Source organism: Medicago sativa, chromosome 6, assembly GCF_051527215.1.
Source record: "Medicago sativa cultivar Bolivia chromosome 6, Bolivia_mono, whole genome shotgun sequence".
NCBI classification, from domain to species: domain Eukaryota; kingdom Viridiplantae; phylum Streptophyta; class Magnoliopsida; order Fabales; family Fabaceae; genus Medicago; species Medicago sativa.
The window spans coordinates 33,203,538-33,210,888 of NC_140754.1; the positions used below are offsets into that span (position 1 = coordinate 33,203,538).

The following is a 7,351-nucleotide window of genomic DNA, read 5'->3' on the forward strand; positions in this document are numbered from 1 at the left end:
TAAATGTGTGACATTTTGAGGGCTGAAAATCAGCACAATTCACCTACTAAAATATTTTTTCATACCGGGAAAAAGATAACATTACCACCATAGAAAATAAGAAATAACTCACCGACATTTACTAAAATATTTCTTCATACTGGGAGAGTAACATTAACGATTTAGGATTTCCGTAGGATCCATAATGTGCATTGTGTCTAAAAACTCAACAATACATTGGGACACAAAAGGAAAACTATCCCTCCTCCACGCCATTTTATACTCTAGTAGAAATGAAACTTAGGATCATCGATAAAATTGTTGAAAATGAAAGTCTCACCAGGAGCGCAAAAGACCTTGAAAAAATTATTCTTGAATACAAGAGAAATTTTGGACTCATAAATCAAAAGAACTTCAAGTTGGTTAGCCACTCAACGAGTAATGACTAATTTGCCTTCCAACCTTCAACTGGTAAAATCTCAAGAAAATTGCTATCATGCAAAGGAACATTCCAGTACGTACACAACAAAACTCAAAACATCAAATAAAGGCCCAACTTATATTAGGATCGAGATGAGTGGGAGTGACGTCCAACCAACTCATCAGCTCTCAAGCATAGTTAGACCAAGACCAATTTTCTCAAAGAAAGTCAAATATACATAGAAGAAGTCATCATGGTCAATATTATCTTTCTTAAAATAGATTTGGTCTAGTGGTGTTGACTTGAGACCTTTGAGGTGGTTGGACTAGTTTAACTTCTTAAAAAAAAACATCATCACAATGAATGAAATGTAAGTCATGAAAATTACAAGAGCTTTGCAAGATAAGAAGATTTACGACAAACGGCTTAAGAGAAACCACATGCTTCAATTGAAGAAATGTACCCAGGTGATTGGATGAAGGTTTCTTCCACTTCATCCATTGAGTACAACTATGAATTTGGAAAAGGGCCCTCTATGATCATTACATTTAAACCTAACCAAGAACTTTGCGGTAGGGACCTTAGGGGTTATAGCTAAGTATAAGAGAGAGATCAGAGCATAGCATCCACTATGTAGGCATGGAGAAGAGTACTAGCTCTCATCGACACAACAACTCTAGACTCAGACATTATAAAAAATTGAGTGAAACAAAAGCAAATGTACCTGAAATATTTACAATAATTAGAATCAAAGAACTAACGCCGAAACACAAAAGTTGGAGTAACTTTGAAGATTGATGAGACAAATTTCTATTAGAAAATTGAAAAAATTGTACATAAAGAAAAAAAATGAGGGGCTTATAAACGATTTGGAAGGAACAGTTCATCAATGGTTAGTCTTGATATTTATTGATTAAATAAATAGTAAATATTATATTTACATTGTAAATATATTTTCCTTATTCTCTAAGTAAATTTGGATAGAATATTATGTAGAATATTTATTCTGTAAATATACATAGCTTAGTCTCCAAGCTACTGAACTCTATATAATAGACACTCCGTAGTGCTATTCAGTCACACGGTTATTTTCAGCATATGTCTCTCTTTTCTCTCTCATTCAACATGGTATCTAGAGCCTATTGAGAGACAACCCTACACCATGAATACCTGGTTGACCCACTGTCTTCCGGTGAGAATTTTTTTTTGGGAAACCGTGTTTCAACTCCGGTTTGCCCACTTTTCTCTCCAAACCACCACTGTCGTCGCGTAGTTGTTTTTTTTCCGGCAACTTTTCCGAAAACCAAACACACCATCCGAATCGCCTTGACGAATCTGGCCTGCCACCGAAATCTCCGCCGCAACCAACCTCCCACGCGCCCACACGCGCCGCCTTCCTCTCCGGTGTTGTTTCCCACGCGCCGCCTGTTTCCACCGCGCGTGAGCGCGCGTGCGGCTTCCGTTCTGGTTGCTGTTTCGCTCTCCGGCCTTGAAATTCCTCGCTAATTCCAGATCCGGTGTCAGTTTTCAGTTTCAATTCACGGAATTACGCGATATAATACAAACAACCGTTCTTTTCAATTTGTGCTGTTATTTTTCTTAACCGTTCACCATGTCTGGCACTTCTCCAACAATCAGTTCTGAATCTATCAAAAGCACCACCTCTGATGCTCACAAAAGTATATTTACCAACTACATCACATCTCCCCTTTCAGTTGAAAAATTGAACGGGTCAAATTACGACAGTTGGTCTGGTGATATAAAATTGTGGGTTGAAGGTCAAGAATATGAAGATCATCTCACTAAATCGATTGACAAGGTACCTGAAAGTGAGAAATCAATGTGGAAGAAGATTGATGCTCAGTTGTGCAGTGTTATTAAGTCAACACTTCATCCAGACATCAAACCGATTTTTCGTCCTCATGTCACGTGTGAGTCTGTTTGGAGTTAGGCTAAGAAACTCTACACCAATGACATACAACGTCTTTATGGAGTATGTCACCGAATGATGAACATCATTCTTTCAAAGACGATAGATGTCTCTATCAATACCTATATCGGTAATGTTCACACTGCACTTAATGAATTTAATGAGCTTCTCCCTCCCGCCGCCAGTGATCATGCTGAAAAGGTGAAGGAGCGTAAGCAACGCAACACATTCTTCATGCTACTAGCTCTTTATGGCTTACCGCCCGAGTACTCTTCCATTCGGGATCAAATTTTGGCTTCTGTTGATGTTCTGGATATGGATATTGCCACATCTATCCTTCTTCGAGTGCCAGCAAAGTATTCCACTGAGCCATCTGAAACTCCTTCCCCGGGTGATACAGCTGCCCTTTTGGATCTCTTAGTAATAATCAGAACCGCTCTCGCGGAGGTTCATCCAAGTCTCGTCCCAAGTGTGAGCTTTGCAGTCGATTCGGACACAAAATTGATCGTTGTTGGAAGTTGCATGGTAAGCCTCAAGTGAATACGGCCCAGGTAGATTATCCTTCCGACAATATTCAAGCAACATCTAAAACTCAGGGGTCACAGGTAAGCTACGAAGATTTTCTCCGGTGGTGTCAGAGTAATCCAAATCCTAGTTCTACTGCTTCGGTTGCACACACTGGTAATTCATCTGCTTGCTTCTCTCAATCATCTTCCATTGGTCCTTGGGTCCGTGATTCTGGTGCTTCTGACCATGTTACGGGTAATAAAAGTCTTTTCTCTTCTCTTTCTACGTCTGGGTTCTTACCTGTTATAACGTCTGCCAATGGTTCCCAAACCCGATCTAAAGGGGTTGGTACTGTCCAAATACTACCTTCCCTCTCGGTGTCTTCTGTTCTATACGTATCCAGTTGTCCATTTAATTTACTTTCCATCAGTCGTTTAACTCGTTCTCATGACTGTATTGTTACTTTTACTAAAAATAATGTTGTCGTGCAGGATCGAATTTCGGGAAGGACGATTGGCGTCAGACATGAATCTCAAGGCCTTTACTACCTCTCTTTATCATCCACGACATGCTCTTCCACAACATCACCACTTATTATTCATGCTCAGTTGGGTCATCCAAGTCTTCCCAAGCTTCAGAAGTTGATGCCGAGTTTGTCTAAGCTATCTAATTTAAATTGTGAGTCGTGTTAGTTAGGGAAACAAACTCGTAGTCACTTTCCTAATCGAGTCAATAAACGGGTTTCATCCCCTTTTGTAACGCCCTAAACCCGGAAGCAATAATCATGCAATTTTAAATAATAAATATCCAAAAAGGTTTAGACGTCACGTCGTCATTTGTTTCAAGACATACAAATATTCAATTTCAAAAAAACTACGCAGCGGAAAATTTCAACAATCAACATAAAAATCTCAGAGACATACAGTCATCCTCAGGTACATCTAGTAACCACCTCAAAGGCCATAACAAGGCTCAACACATAAGAAATATCTCAACAGTCATATAAAAAAATCTCAACATAAACCAACAATAAAAGTAAGACTCGATATCCTAATCAGAGCCCGACACTACTAAACTCCAAAGCAGATAAAGGAGGAAGCTTCCGCTATCCTCAAGCAACTCACCAAGCCAGCTAAGCAACTAATCCTGCACACCGTCTACCCATTCATAAGAATAAGGCAGGCGGTCAACCAAACGACCACTGGGGGTTAGACATCATTCAAATCAAATTAAGCACAATTAAATGAAAATAAACAACATAACAAATTTCAGATGATCAATGAAATCTAATCATATTATTCACAAGGATTCATCGTCATTTATTCAACATTAATCATACAAATGTGCTATATCATAACAAGTGTACTTTCACACCTTCATATATCACCAAATTTCACTAAGTATGCAATCACCAAAATTTCATCAATGTACATATTTCACCAAGGTTCACCAAGCACATATCAAACATAGCACATTTAAACCTTAATGAATGTATGTAATGCGCCTAGACACGACTTTATATGCATGTGGTACCGAATCATCGTCAAGGTCGTCACCTCAAAACATCGCCTCTTGATACAAAATTGTATCATAAACATCGCCTCTAAACATCGCCTCTGGACACTTATGAATGCATGAATATATGACACCACAATGCATACGATCATACAATAATTCACCAACATGAACACCGACATCTTTCATACATGCAACCACCATCAGTATCATCACCAAATTGCATGTAAGAATTCACCTTTTATTACAAATCACCAACACCAAAATCATCATCAATAAGCTTCATCTCAAAGAAGCAACAAGGTTCCAAATTCACATTTCACGTATAACGGACATCTAACAACATCATGATATTCATCACATTAAACACCCAAACTTCATTGATTCGTTCTTATTCTATCATATCATTATGAACACAATTAATTTAAATCACTATGAAAATTATAATATACTTTTACAAGATCAACAAGCCAAATATAAGAATATTATAATTCAAAGTAGGCATGGCATATCAGTGCTAAGGTGAGACAAGAAAAAAAAACAATTCCAAATACTCTAGAACTAAGCACCGTATACATGCACCAATGGGTTCCTATATCTGGTGAACTCAATTTATATACATGTAATTGTCAAAAAAAAATAACTAGTGGAAAGAAGTCCTTATATAACAGTGAGCAATAACACAGCTCATAACTACTATTAAGAAGATATATAATTATTTCCTCCAAAATTGCATCATGTTTTCCAAAGATTATGGATATATAATGATTTGAATTGAAACTAATTTCCCATTCTTAAAGAACCAAAAGTTCACTCACACAACAAAAAGCATGTAATGATAGTTTCTATATTTTAAGGAAAACCAATTAAAATTCAAGCAATTGCGGCAGACTTGGCAACAGAGGAGGAATAATGCGCATTGCCAAGTGAATTAGTGCCTACATGAACATTATCTAGACTAGATGCATTACTACCTTTGTAATCTAACCCAAGTAGGATAACTAGTTGAAAACCACATATTCTCTCTTAATTATTGCAAACAAATCAAACTAGAAGGTGTACTCATCTATAGGGACAATTTCTATATCATATCATGCATTCACGTAAAGAAAAAAAAAAAAAAATTGCATCATATGGTCATAATGAGTTAACTAAGATTTTCAGCCTCAATTTTGTATAACCGAACACTAATACACAATGGAATCATACTAGTTAATCCTTCAAATAAAATCAGGTAGCAAATATGGGTCACGGCTGGCAGAAGCATCAAACAATTCCTTAGTGAAAATCGAAACAGAGAGGTAGCAACAGGGAACACTAATGTTAAATAAACTGGGATGGGTTTTTATTGGATGTCTCTAATCACAAAAACACTAATAACAACTTAGTTTCTTCACTTTCATATACCCATTAACATAGCAAGAACACAAATTATGAATTCATCATCATTCAACAACCACAATCATGATTTTTCATCACTTTAAGCAAAAATCCCAAAAACCACTTATTATGAATCAAAAGCATGAATATGAACATGTTAATTCACCAATTCAACAAAAATTAGTATACACATAATTATCCACTAATTAGGAGTACGAATTTCACAAAACAAAATCATCAATTCATCAATTCAACAATTAATCATAAGCTAAGAAAAGTGATTATGAGGATAAGTATCTAACCCCCTTACCTCAAAGCTTTACCAACACTAGCTATGGCTTCACTCTCCCCTTAGCTCTTGAATTTCACCTCTCCTAAGCTCTTGGTCTTCTTTCCTCTAAGCTCTTCTCTTGCTCCCACTTTCTCTCTCTACCTCTCTCTATGTTTGTGACAATTTGGAATAATGAGAAATGACCTAATTTTTCTCTTAAGGGATATCCTTATATACACCACATGTTGGGCTAAATTAGGTTAGAGATTAATGGGCCTCTAAAACTCATGTCACTAAATTCTCAAAAAGTCACTACATTTACTTAAGCCGTTAAAACACCGGATAATTAATATCCCTAAATTATTACAACTAGTTATTTCTATCTTAGTAAAAATAACTATTCTCACAAAAAAAAAAAAAAAAAAATAACCTTCTTAAAAAAAAACTAATTTACCCTCGCTCACCAAATGACCAAAATACCCCTAAGTCTAAAATGACTAAAATACCCTTCTTAAGCTAGAATCCAATAATCCCGAATAAAATACACACAAATACAAGTAATCACACACAAACACACATAAAAACAAATAAAATAAATCTGACGAAAATGGGGCTGTTACAACTCTCCCCCTCTAAAAAGAATTTTCGCCCTCGAAAATTACCTGAAGGAAACAACTCCGGATACGAAACCTTCATCATACTCTCCGATTCCCAGGTAGCACTCTCACCAGTTGGTCCAACCCAAATCACCTTCACCAAAATAATCTCTTTTCCTCTTAAGCGCTTCACTTCCCGATCTTCAATTCTAACTGGCCAAGTCTCAACAGTCAAATTCTCTTTTACTTCCAAATCATCCACTTGAATCACATGTGACGCATCGTACACGTACTTCCTCAACTGAGACACATGAAACACATCATGAAGATTCGACAACGACGGCGGTAACGCAATCCGATACGCTACAACTCCAATCTTCTCTATAATCTCAAACGGTCCAACAAAACGAGGTGTCAACTTCCGACACTTCAAAGCACGTCCAACACCGGTTACAGGATTCACCCTTAGAAACACATGATCACCAACCTGAAACTCAATATCCTTTCTCCTCTTGTCATGATAGCTCTTCTGCCTACTCTGAGACGCTTTCATCTTCTCTTGGATCATCTTCACCTTCTCCGTAGTCTCTTGCACCACTTCCGGTCCTAACAAAACACTTTCTCCTGACTCATACCAACACAACGGCGTCCTACACCTCCGTCCATACAAAGCCTCAAACGGTGCCATCCCGATACTAGAGTGAAAACTGTTGTTGTAAGTAAACTCAATCAACGGTAAACATTCAACCCAA

The 7,351-nt window shown here is 37.3% G+C and overlaps 1 long non-coding RNA gene across 1 annotated transcript; it reads right to left on the reverse strand.

Moving 5' to 3' along the window:
* Positions 1-3,609: 3,609 nt before the first annotated feature.
* LOC146914634 (uncharacterized) lies at positions 3,610-6,412 on the reverse strand. Its single transcript, XR_015014326.1, has 2 exons — positions 6,043-6,412; positions 3,610-3,994 (listed from the first exon to the last, which is right to left on the reverse strand). It is a non-coding gene; the product is annotated as an uncharacterized LOC146914634 (long non-coding RNA).
* Positions 6,413-7,351: the final 939 nt, after the last annotated feature.